This window comes from Schistocerca nitens, chromosome 4 (genome assembly GCF_023898315.1).
Source record: "Schistocerca nitens isolate TAMUIC-IGC-003100 chromosome 4, iqSchNite1.1, whole genome shotgun sequence".
In the NCBI taxonomy this organism is placed as follows: Eukaryota; Metazoa; Arthropoda; class Insecta; order Orthoptera; family Acrididae; genus Schistocerca; species Schistocerca nitens.
Genome location: NC_064617.1, coordinates 63,742,550 through 63,755,249, shown reverse-complemented (window position 1 = coordinate 63,755,249; position 12,700 = coordinate 63,742,550). Strand labels below are relative to the sequence as shown.

Below are 12,700 nucleotides of genomic sequence, written 5' to 3'. Positions count from 1 at the left end.
AAGAGACAGGGCTTCAAAATAGCATATAAGCCTGGGCAAACCCTTCAATCACACCTAAGCCAGCCATCTACCAAGAGGGACAAATTCCAACAATCAGGAATATATAAACTTGGATGTTGTGATGCAGTATACATAGGCATGACATGCAGGAATTTTGAAACAAGATACAAAGAACATATCAGATGTTGGAAGTATGAAACAAACCATTCCACATTTGCAGAGCATTTAAAACACTACAACCATCATCCTACAAACATGGAACAAGAAATGAAAATAATGAGAATAAGCAACCATGACAAACATCTTATACAAATGCAAGAAAACTTCCACATCCAGAAAGCCATAGCAGAAAACAAACATGTGATAAATGAACAAACACACATCAGCACAGGCTCCCTACTACACTTAATAAAGGTAATGATAACATATATATATATATATAACACCAAAATATATATATATATATAACACCAAAATACGGACAGACAGACACACACACACACACACACACACACACACACACACACACACACACACACACACACACACATACACAGCCCCCCCTCCCAAAAAAAAAAAATTGCATAACACCATAATACAGACAGACACACACACACAGCACAAAAAAATACATATCACACCAAAACACACACACATACACAGGACAAAAACAAAAATAAAAAATAAATACAATAAAATAAAATTAAATTAATACCACACCAAAAAAAAAAAACACACACACACACACACACATATACACAAACGCACACCCAAATGCATACATGAACCGACCACAGATACTTCAATAGTTACACTCATAAGTTTGGCAGTAATATTCGATCTTCGGCAAAAACATTTGACAGTCAGCAACAGAAACCAAAACATTGCATTAAAACAAGCGTTCAGTGCATAGTGCTGTGGAATGTGGAAAAAAACAGCAAATTGGCGCTCATAGGAAGAAGAACAACACCAAAAATACAACAGGAGCGTAATATGTAAGAAACTGTCTACACAACCTGTAAGTACAGTTCAAAACATTACTACTTAATAGGAAATACCAACCACCAGAACTGTTTATAACCTATAGGCGAAACGCGTATGGCACTAAAATTGTGTTTTATTCAGTTGCTGTCAGACGGTCCATAAGTGAAAATTATCAATATACCGTAGTATTACGCGCAACTGAGGATGGCAGGACCACAAAAGTTGAACATTTCCTAGAGTATACGTACTTTTGTTTTAGTCACTGTACGTCACATTTGCAAGGAAACTGCTTCCACAACATCCTTTTTAACTTTCTGACTGTGCACGCATTACATTGAACACCTTTTGCAAATTAGCACAGAAGACCAGCCTGTGACCACACGTAAGAAGCATGTAATTTGCGATATCTAGTTCCGTTGCTGTCTTGATAAAACCCATATCTCAAGTGAAACCAGTTTTCTACGTTGTTGTACCTTGACTCAGAGATAACCAAACGCTCGCTGTGCCCTGCTCACAACCAGACGGCGGCACAGGCCTGGTCGAACCTACAGGAAACGTGCAGTGGCCGTTGTGAACTGTAAGTAGTCAGTAATGGCGACATTGAGTCTTTACCCTTCGAGCCCCGTGCAGGCAGGTTCTTGTTTATTTCACTTGTCGCAGCGCCGCTTGTGTGCAGTTTTTCTCGTTACTGCCTTACTGTCTGTGTTCATCTACTTGCAGCGGCGGTCGGCCGCTCCGCTATGGCTACCATGGTTTTCAAGTGTATTCCGCGAAAGGGTACTGTAAGCTTTATTTACAGTAAAACAACGCGACACGTGCAGCTTGGATCTCTAGAAATGCACGATTGGCTTGTCGATACAATTCATGTGAACTCTGATCAGGTCCAGACCGCTTATTTTGACGCAGACGAGTGCGTGTTTTACGTGATATTTATGGATCCCCTTCACGTTGAAAGATTATTGTCGGGACGTGGTTCTCAAGACCCGTTCAAGCATCGGGATAATTTCGTTAGTATGGTGTCACTCGCATATGCTGAAATTGACGATACCAAAATTCAAGTGTTCATCCTCACGCCGGAGGTCAATGACAACTTTCTAAAGGACATATTGACTCCGTATGGTCCGTCGTGAACGCTGGTCTACTCAACACAGATTACAGTGTTATAGTGGAATTCGTTCCGTGGGAATACATGTCAAACGAAATATTCCATCGCGTTTACTAGTGTGTGGTTAACGCGTTGGTGTCATGTATACTGGTCAAGAGGGAATCTGCTTCCTATGTAATGAAAGTGGATACTTTTGGTCTAATTGCCCGCGGAGCGTTTTTGTATTAAAGCCGTCATTAATACAGCATCACAAATGGACGGTTTCTGATCTTGTTCCTACCACTCCCGACGCCGGACCTACTTCTGCTCAGATCATAATGAACAAAATGTCAGTACTGACAATCGTGTAAATGAATTTCCGCCTTGGCCTCAGCGACAGGTTCAGAATCCTGTTGCTCCTAGGATAGAGCCTGTAACTCCTCCGCATCGATTATGTCCCCTGCTCCTCTCGATGTTACGATACCTCCGGTATGGTGAGTGGCGAGGAAGTTATCGGCAGCATCCCTCCTGCTTGCCAAGTGGCTCCTTGTCAACTGCCTGTGTATGGAGAGGCAGCGAAGTCGCCCAATTCGTCTCTGTTTCCTCCGTTACAATTTGAGACGGTGCAATGTCCTCCTGCTCCTTCGTCTTCAGCCGCCGAAGGTTTCCCAAATTTGTAGCCTACAGCAAATCCTGTGGAGAATAAATCACCCGTTGCTTTTTGGTAGTTCCACAGAATGCTTCCGCCTTAGTGACTGGGCCTGAATTACATGTCTCTTGTTCTAAGCTGTGCCTATGTCCCCTCCCACACCTCAATCTATAGAGGCCGCCATGCCACGTAGCCGACAGAAGCAGCGTATACAACCTGATGTGTGGTGGCACGCAAAAAATCTAAAGAAAGGTTTCAATGACGGGGGTTCTGGTCCGCCGATGTCTAATTAATCTCTGGACTCCGCAATGGACCTCGATGCTCAGCAGTGCACCTAATTCTGCTCGATACATCCCGAACATCCCTGTATAGCTGTGATCAATGACCCAAGCGTACACGTTCCGTTTCTTAAAAGTAAATCGTGTGGAATCAGAATTGCGATTGGCTTCGCTGCGACAGTTCATTTATGATTCATGTGTGGACTTACTGTTCTTACAGGAGGTGTTTTTTTTTTTTAGGAATTTCTCCTTAACGGGTTTTCGTATGATCTTTAATCTAGCACCCGAATATGCTACGGGCACCGCCTTCTTCTTTGGCGATGGTACTCCTTATTGCTAAGGTGGAAATGTTGAATTCTGTCAGGGGAAGAAGTTCACATTCTTTTAATATTACCTTGGTTCTTTTATATGCTCCTTCTTTCCCTGGTCGCGCATTAGATCGTTAGCGTTATTACAAAGAGGAAATTGTTTACGTATTGCGTAAGAGTCCGGGTACTCTTCTGCGTGGTGATTTTTAACTGTGTATTGCTTCCTGCAGATCAGTCTCCAAACTTTAATTTCTCTCGTGAATTACATCAATTGACCCTGGTCACTCCTTACACCTGAAATACGTCTGGACACGTAAATACCCGACGTTAGTTAAATTTACTCACTTTACTGCGACTTCTAGTAGCAGGTTAGATAGGTTTTACTTATGACTGCCTGGGCGATAGTATTCTTAATGTTGAAGTCATCCCAGATTCCTTTACGGATCACTGTGCTGTGGCTACAACTCTCATTCTTGAAATACAACCAATCACATGGTTTCGCACTCCGTGGATCTTAAACGTCGCCCACCGATCTGAACACTCTCTCGATGGCGTGGTGCGAGCCGTGTGGGAGCGTACTCTACGGTCTGCTGGGAAATACTCTTCCACGCTTGACTGGTGGACACAGCTGGCAAAATCGAGGCTCAGGAAAATTTTGATACTTTTCTGTGGTGCTAAGGCGTGAATATTACTATTCCATCCTGCGTGAACTTTACGCTGCTTCAGATCACGCCCTTCTGGGAATTGAGGATGGTAGGCGTTTAAAGGCAAAATTGTTGACCATGAAGAGAATACAAATGAAGGTTTGAATAACCGATCCAAGCTTCATTCATTGATGACGGTAGAACTGACTTCTTTATATCATTTGCTTCTGCATCAGACCAGTCGCCGACGCCCTTGTATTCATTCTCTCAACACAAATAATGGACGTATCGCAATGGCACAAGCTGATACAGAGCGTATCTTACACCAGTACTATGTACACGTGTACGACAACGGTGAGCCCAGTGAAACATTTTACGACCCACTAGTCAGCATCTTCGGTACGGCAATTACACCTGAACATAAGTTTACAAACTTATTGTGGGATCGCCTTCTCAAAAGTCCGCCGGTTTCATGGACTTCCCAAGGAATTTTATGTGCGCTTTCGGCCGTTGTTGGGTGCTACTTTTACGACCCTTTTCAAAGAAGTATTGCAGGGTGGAGAACTGCCGACCTCGTTCAAAGTGGGAAAAATTGTTTTGATCCTGAAACGCTCTAGCCCTGCTGCCCCTGATAGCTTTTCCCCAATTACTTTGCTAAAATTTGATTATAAGACCGTGGCGAGGGCAGTTAATACTAGGATGTCGGCTCTGATGGAGACGATTGTTGCAAAACATCAAAACTTAGTACCTGGTTCAACTGGTTCAGATGGCTCTGAGCACTATGGGAGTCAACTTCTGAGGTCATCAGTCCCCTAGATCTTAGAAATACTTAAACCTAACGAACCTAAGGACATCACACACATCCATGCCCGAGGCAGGATTCGAACCTGCGACCTTAGCGGTCTCGCGGTTCCAGGCTGTAGCACCTAGAACCGCACGGCCACTCCGGCCGTCTAGTACCTGGTCGTACCATTCTTATCCCTATAGTGGAGTGTCGGGACGTGGTTTCGGTTGCTGCTGTAACGTCCGCCCCTTGTGCTCTTTCTTTTCTAGATTTTGATAAGGTACTTGATCTTGTTGATCACGACTTTTAGCTTCGCATTCCGGAGGCTTTTGGTTTAACTGTTAACACACGGCGACTGCTCTCAAATCTGTTTATGGGTATTTCAGCTTCGGTATTTGTTAATGGCCAACTGACGCCCCCGATAAATATTCGTAGGTGAGGGCTTCAAGAAACCCTGCTTTGTTTGTTTCGTCTCTGAAGGTCCTACTTCGGATGCTAGCATCCGATCTGACAGGTTGGATGCTTTCAAGAGGGGCTGTAGCTGTTCGTGCATACGCGGATGGCGTGACGGTTCTACTTCGCAATCCTGCCGAGATACCTCGACTGAAAGCTGTAAGCGATTGTTTTTGTCAGAGTTCAGGTGCAAAACGTAATGAAGGTAAATGGATGCTTCTTACCTTGTGGGGTTTTCATGACGCGGGCTATTGCAGAGGATCGGAAAATGTCTATAGGTATTATCACTGATCGTTGTGCACTAAAAATGGCTCAGCTGGAAGTCTGTTACGGAAAAAATTCAGGGAGCGGTACTAGGGCATGAAAGGCGTTCTCTTACTCTGCTCCAGAAAATCCGAATACTGGATACAAGGTTATTACGTGGCCCAAATTTATCCGCTTCCCTGATATCGAAGAAACTACAATTGTCTGGTCGTTTCTTATGGGAGAGACATATATTTCGCTGTCGGTATGAGGTGATCACAAAGCCGCGATCCTTGGTTCAAAAATGGCTCTGAGCACTATGGGACTCAACTGCTGTGGTTATCAGTCCCCTAGAACTTAGAACTACTTAAACCTAACCAACCTAAGGACATCACACACATCGATGCCCGAGGCAGGATTCGAACCTGCGACCGCGATCCTTGGGTGGTTGAGTCTGACTGATATACCAAGGAAGACGCAGATGCTATATGCGTCATACTGTTTTGACGATGGCTTAAGAAACTCACACATTCGGGTCTCGTTTATTTTTCTGTCTCCGTCCTGCTAGTCTTGAACCACGTATTGTTGTTGGTCGCACAAATTAGAAGTTAAAACACATTCGTGACTTCTGTCTTGCAGGGGCCTTTTCAGGGGCTGACATTTTATGGAGAACCGTGGGACTCAGTCACTTGCCCAAACACCATTGAAAGAGAATCGCAGTAAACAACCTGGATGACAGTCTGGTTTAATATGAGTCTTCCCATTTTCCGATGCGCGTAGCGTTCTCGTTTATAAGGTAGTAAATAACTTGATTCCATCGAACAAGCGACTTCTCCGTATTGGGCTTAACGACACGGATTTATGTAGTCGTTTGTTCGTCTACAGATACGATACGACATATTTTTACTTTTGGAGGTCATGTGGCACACTGGTCTTGGATTAGGACGCAACTGGCCTTCCTTACTCGACTGTATACACCATGGACATCATATTGCGCCCAGATTCTTTCTTCTTTCCACGGTCGAAAACCCATACCATTATACGGTTGCTGGGACACTTCGTTCATTATCTTATGGAAGGCGATGGAGGAAGATCATATGACCTTCTTGCAATACAGTATCACTGCTTATTGGACATGCTTGCGAATGCCTAGATATAGAGACCTCTTCGCCAACATGTTGAATCTTGTTTACCGTCGGCAAGGTGTTGGTTAATTTCGTTTTTCTGATGATAAGTGTTTTTCTTTGTTATGTGTATTCCCATCTAATTTGGTTCGGCTTGTTCTCTCCTGATTTACCTGTTCATTTTGTTTTGTGCTCTGACTCAGCATCGCTCCAGTTCTATTGTAAAATGTGTATAGATGAATTATAGATACACAAGACGTATACAATCCTTGCAATCAAATTCGGAATTTTTTTAGTTTGCTGTTTCGAATATAATCTGACTTCGTTGTCCTTCATGAGCCGTGGTAAAAATTGCTGTTTTGAAGAGCAAGTTTCTGGCGGTGGCGCCACTGTGGCAGTCGCAGTTTGATGTCACCCTCAGGTGGGAAAGTTTGCCTGTTCACGTGCATATAAGGGGCGCTATGAGTGCGGCAGTCGGTCAGTCTGGGTCAGTCTCTCGTCCCCAGTTTGCTAGTCTGTCTCTCATCCACATTTGTTAGGCAGTTAGCGCCTGTCTGTCATTCGGAGTGCTAGTCTTTCCACTCCGCCAGTAAGAGAATTCAGCGAGTGGTCAACCGGTCGGGGCTTAGTTGCTGCGCGTTAGGCTGCCAGTCTGCTCGAGTTTGTTCAGGCAATGGTCATTGGCGGTTGGATCGATCGGTTGGTCGGTCGCGCACTGAGACACAAGATGACTTGTCCGTCTTGAGCGTCGGCTCATGTGAGGTCGCCACGTGAGTCCAGTCGGCCGCGGCGTATAGCGAGAGGGAGTGACTTCGCGGTCGACACGAGAGCAACAGGAGTCAACCCACGACATCAGTCTGGCCGGTGCGAGCTGCGACACCTTGAGACGGGAGCTCGGCGCGCCTCCCTACGTCCGTTGAAGCGGCTGGCAGCGGACGGTACGGGAGAGCGATTTGGGGGTGCTGCGCCAGGCCTTCTCGAGATATCGCAGTTTGGTGATATGTTGTCTGATTTTTTTTTTTTTTTTGGGTCATCAGTCTACTGACTGGTTTGATGCGGCCCGCCACGAATTCCTTTCCTGTGCTAACCTCTTCATCTCAGAGTAGCCCTTGCAACCTACGTCCTCAATTATTTGCTTGACGTATTCCAATCTCTGTCTTCCTCTACAGTTTTTGCCCTCTACAGCTCCCTCTAGTACCATGGAAGTCATTCCCTCATGACTTAGCAGATGTCCTATCATCCTGTCCCTTCTCCTTATCAGTGTTTTCCACATATTCCTGTCCTCTCCGATTCTGCGTAGAACCTCCTCATTCCTTACCTTATCAGTCCACCTAATTTTCAACATTCGTCTATAGCACCACATCTCAAATGCTTCGATTCTCTTCTGTTCCGGTTTTCCCACAGTCCATGTTTCACTACCATACAATGCTGTACTCTAGACGTACATCCTCAGATATTTATTCCTCACATTAAGGCCGGTATTTGATATTAGTAGACTTCTCTTGGCCAGAAATGCCTTTTTTGCCATAGCGAGTCTGCTTTCGATGTCCTCCTTGCTCCGTCCGTCATTGGTTATTTTACTGCCTAGGTAGCAGAATTCCGTAACTTCTTTGACTTCGTGACCATCAATCCTGATGTTAAGTTTCTCGCTGTTCTCATTTCTATTACTTCTCATTACCTTCGTCTTTCTCCGATTTACTCTCAAACCACAGTGTACTCATTAGACTGTTCATTCCGTTCAGCATACCATTTAATTCTTCTTCACTTTCACTCAGGATAGCAATGTTATCAGCGAATCGTATCATTGATATCCTTTCACCTTATATTTTAATTCCACTCCTGAACCTTTCTTTTATTTCCATCATTGCTTCCTCGATGTACAGATCGAAGAGTAGGGGCGAAAGGCTACAGCCTTGTCTTACACCCTTCTTAATACGAGCACTTCGTTCTTGATCGTCCACTCTTATTATTCCCTCTTGGTTGTTGTACATATTGTATATGACCCGTCTCTCCCTATAGCTTACCCCTACTTGTTTCAGAATCTCGAACAGCTTGCACCATTTTTTATTGTCGAACGCTTTTTCCAGGTCAACAAATCCTATGAAATTGTCTTGATTTTTCTTTAGCCTTTCTTCCATTATTAGCCGTAACGTCAGAATTGCCTCTCTCGTCCCTTTACTTCTCCTGAAGCCAAACTGATCGTCACCTAGTGCATTCTCAGTTTTCTTTTCCATTCTTCTGTATATTATTCTTGAAAGCAGCTTCGAAGCATGAGCTGTTAAGCTGATTGTGCGATAATTCTCGCACTTGTCAGCTCTTGCCGTCTTCGGAATTGTGTGCATGATGCCTTTCCGAAAGTCTGATGGTACATCGCCAGACTCATATATTCTTTATTCTACACACCAACGTGAATAGTCGTTTTGTTGCCACTTCCCCCAATGATTTTAGAAATTCTGATGGAATGTTATCTATCCCTTCTGCCGTATTTGACCGTAAATCGACTCCTGTTTCTTCTTCTATCACATCAGACAAATCTTCAACCTCATAGCGGCTTTCAATGTATTCTTTCCACCTATCTGCTCTCTCCTCTGCATTTAACAGTGGAATTCCCGTTGCACTCTTAATGTTACCACCGTTGCTTTTAATGTCACCAAAGGTTGTTCTGACATTCTTGTATGCTGAGTCTGTCCTTCCGAAAATCATATCTTTTTCGATGTCTTCACATTTTTCCTGCAGCCATTTCGTCTTAGCTTCCCTGCACTTCCTATTTATTTCATTCGTCAGCGACTTGTATTTCTGTATTCCTGATTTTCCCGGAACACGTTTGTACTTCCTCCTTTCATCAATCAACTGAAGTATTTCTTCTGTTACCCATGGTTTCTTCGCAGCTACCTTCTTTGTACCTATGTTTTCCTTCCCAACTACTCTGATGGCCCTTTTTCGAGATGTCCATTCCTCTCACACTGTACTGCCTACTGCGCTATTCCTTATTGCTGTATCTATAGCATCAGAGAACTTCAAACGTATCTCGTCATTCCTTAGTACTTCCGTATCCCACTTCTTTGCGTATTGATTCTTCCTGACTAATGTCTTGAACTTCAGCCTACTCTTCATCACTACTATATATTGTGATCTGAGTCTATATCTGCTCCTGGGTACGCCTTACAATCCAGTATCTAATTTCGGAATCTCTGTCTGACCATGATGTAATCTAATTGAAATCTTCCCGTATCTCCCGGCCTTTTCCAAGTATACCTCCTCCTTGGTTCAAATGGTTCAAATGGCTCTGAGCACTATGGGACTTAACCGCTGTGGTCATCAGTCCCCTAGAACTTAGAACTACTTAAACCTAACGAACCTAAGGACATCACACACATCCATGCCCGAGGCAGGATTCGAACCTGCGACCGTAGCAGTCGCGCGGTTCCGGACTGCGCGCCTAGAACTGCGAGACCAAAGCGGCCGGCTATACCTCCACCTCTTGTGATTCTTGAACAGGGTATTCGCTATTACTAGCTGAAACTTGTTACAGGACTGAATTAGTCTTTCTCCTCTTTCATTCCTTGTCCCAAGCCCATATTCTCCTGTAACCTTTTCTTCTACTCCTTCCCCTACAACTGCATTCCAGTCGCCCATGGCTATTAGATTTTCGTCCCCGTTTACATACTGTATTACCCTTTCAATATCCTCATACACTTTCTCTATCTGTTCATCTTCAGCTTGCGACGTCGGCATGTATACCTGAACTATCGTTGTCGATGTTGGTCTGCTGTCGATTCTGATTACAACAACCCGGTCAGTGAACTGTTCACAGTAACACACCCTCTGCCCTACCTTCCTATTCATAACAAATCCTACACCCGTTATACCATTTCCTGCTGCTGTTGATATTACCCGATACTCATCTGACCAGAAATCTTTGTCTTCCTTCCACTTCACTTCACTGACCCCTACTATATCTAGATTGAGCCTTTGCATTTCCCTTTTCAGATTTTCTAGTTTCCCTACCACGTTCAAGCTTCTGACATTCCACGCCCCGACTCGTAGAACGTTATCCTTTCGTTGTTCAATCTTTTTCTCATGGTAACCTCCCCCTTGGCAGTCCCCTCCCGGAGATCCGAATGGGGGAGTATTCCGGAATCATTTGCCAATGGAGAGATCATCATGACACTTCTTCAATTACAGGCCACATGTCCTGTGGATACACGTTACGTGTCTTTAATGCAGTGGTTTCCATTGCCTTCTGCATCTTCATGTCGTTGATCATTGCTGATTCTTCCGCCTTTAGGGGCAATTTCCCACCCCTAGGACAAGAGAGTGCCCTGGTCCTCTATCCGCTCCTCCGCCCTCTTTGACAAGGCCGTTGGCAGAAGCTGACTTCTTATGCCGGAAGTCTTCGGCCGCCAATGCTGATTATTTATTAAAATTTGGGCAGTGGCGGGGATGGAACCCGAGACCGAAGACGTTTTGATTATGAATCAAAGACGCTACTCCTAGACCACCTACTCTTGTTAAATCCTTCTTGTTTTCTTGGTGAGGTCACCGGCCGTTTTGCTTTGGGGTCGTCCCACTATTCTTCTCCGTATGTCTACCCGCCGGAAGGTGGTTGTTTATAAATAGGGTGATCCGTTTTTCCCTTGTGAAGTAGGGGCAGGTTAGAGCAACCTGCCGTTCGGGTTGTTCGGTAATCTCCCTATAATTCTACCGTACGTTAGTAGCTGCCTCTGTCATGTTTCTCGGATTTGTTGTGTTAACGAATTTATTGCTTGGTGTGTAACGACCTAATACCTGAAATATGTTTTGATCTCTGGAAACTTTGATATTATTGCCTATGATCTTGAGAGGCGGTATATGTGTACTGTAGACGAGATACTGGCAGAAGTAAAGCTGTGAGGGCCGAGCGTGAGTCGTGCTTCGGTAGCTCAGTTGGCAGTCGGCTCTCAGCCGTGGCAGCGTGCGGACGGCCCCGCGCGCCGGCCAGTGCTTCGCTGCAGGCTTTGTTTACTTCCGCGTCGTAGCTTTAAGGCTTGTGTCCGTCCACCGTGAACAACATGTCGAGCGCTTACCGCCGTGCGACCCTTAAAGTTTCCTTCCCAGCTGAACATGCGCGACCTCGTGCACATGAAGTTGAAACGTTCATACGTGAAGAAGTTCGTTTAGATCCTAACCACGTTATCGGAATCCATTTTTCGATCACGAGTAGTGTCGTTCATATTAAAATGACAAACACCGAGGTGTGTGAAGATGTTATTCGCCGCCATGCCAATGGACTTAAGTTCAAATACTCTGATGGTCACGTCGGAGCTGTAACACTTGAACTCGCAGAGTACGGTCAACGCACGATTAGGGTGTTTGAACTACCTTTTGAAGTGCCGAAGGACGAAGTTGTCTCTGCGTTACAACCATACGGTAACGTAATCGGTTACGTAGAGGAAAAATGGCAAACCTTCACGACCTACCATGTCCTTAATGGTGTGCGTCAGGTCAAAATTGAACTGAAAAAACATATTCCATCATACCTGACCATTGGCGGGGTGCGAGCCATTGTCATGTACGACGGCCAACCCCGAACATGTGCGGGTTGTGGACAAGAAGGCCACGTCCGATCCGCCTGCATGCGACGCCGCCTGATCCAGACGCCGGTCGGCGAGGAAGCGTCCCCAGCAGTGGTGACTCAGATCCCTGTCACATACGCTAAGGTTGCCCAGGAAGGTAGCACGTCTACACAGAGTCTTCCTGCTCCGTTGACGTCGTCTGATCAGGTAGATGCAACCGCTCCTGAGATTCCTTCTGAGGTGCCCCAGACGCCAGATCCTAACCTGCCGAATCATCGCAGCACTGTGACTGAAAATGCTACTGAGATGGATGTTGATCCGGCCGTGGTACCTACTTCTGCTTTCCTTCAGACTGGTCCAGAGTCAGACGAAAGCCACCCGCAATCGGACTCTGAACGAAATGTTAGAAAACAAGGGTCGACACGAAAGAGAAAGAAACGTAGCCGTACACTCCCTGATGAATCCATTCTACGGATGGATACCAGGGATGCAGACTCGAAGATGGACGACAAACCGCTCTTTGATGACCAAAAGTCTGATGCGAAAGACCCGCCACAGGCGACCACTGGCAACGAACACCCCTCCTTACTGACG

General features: G+C 45.2%; 1 protein-coding gene across 1 annotated transcript in view; it reads left to right on the top strand.

Moving 5' to 3' along the window:
* Nucleotides 1-1,480: 1,480 nt before the first annotated feature.
* LOC126251446 (arylsulfatase B-like) overlaps nt 1,481-12,700 on the top strand; it is a 113,324-nt gene continuing 102,104 nt past the window's right edge. Inside the window, exon 1 of the mRNA XM_049951873.1 lies at nt 1,481-1,561. The gene's annotated coding sequence lies outside the window, so the exon portion shown is untranslated. The remainder of the gene's footprint in view (nt 1,562-12,700) is intronic.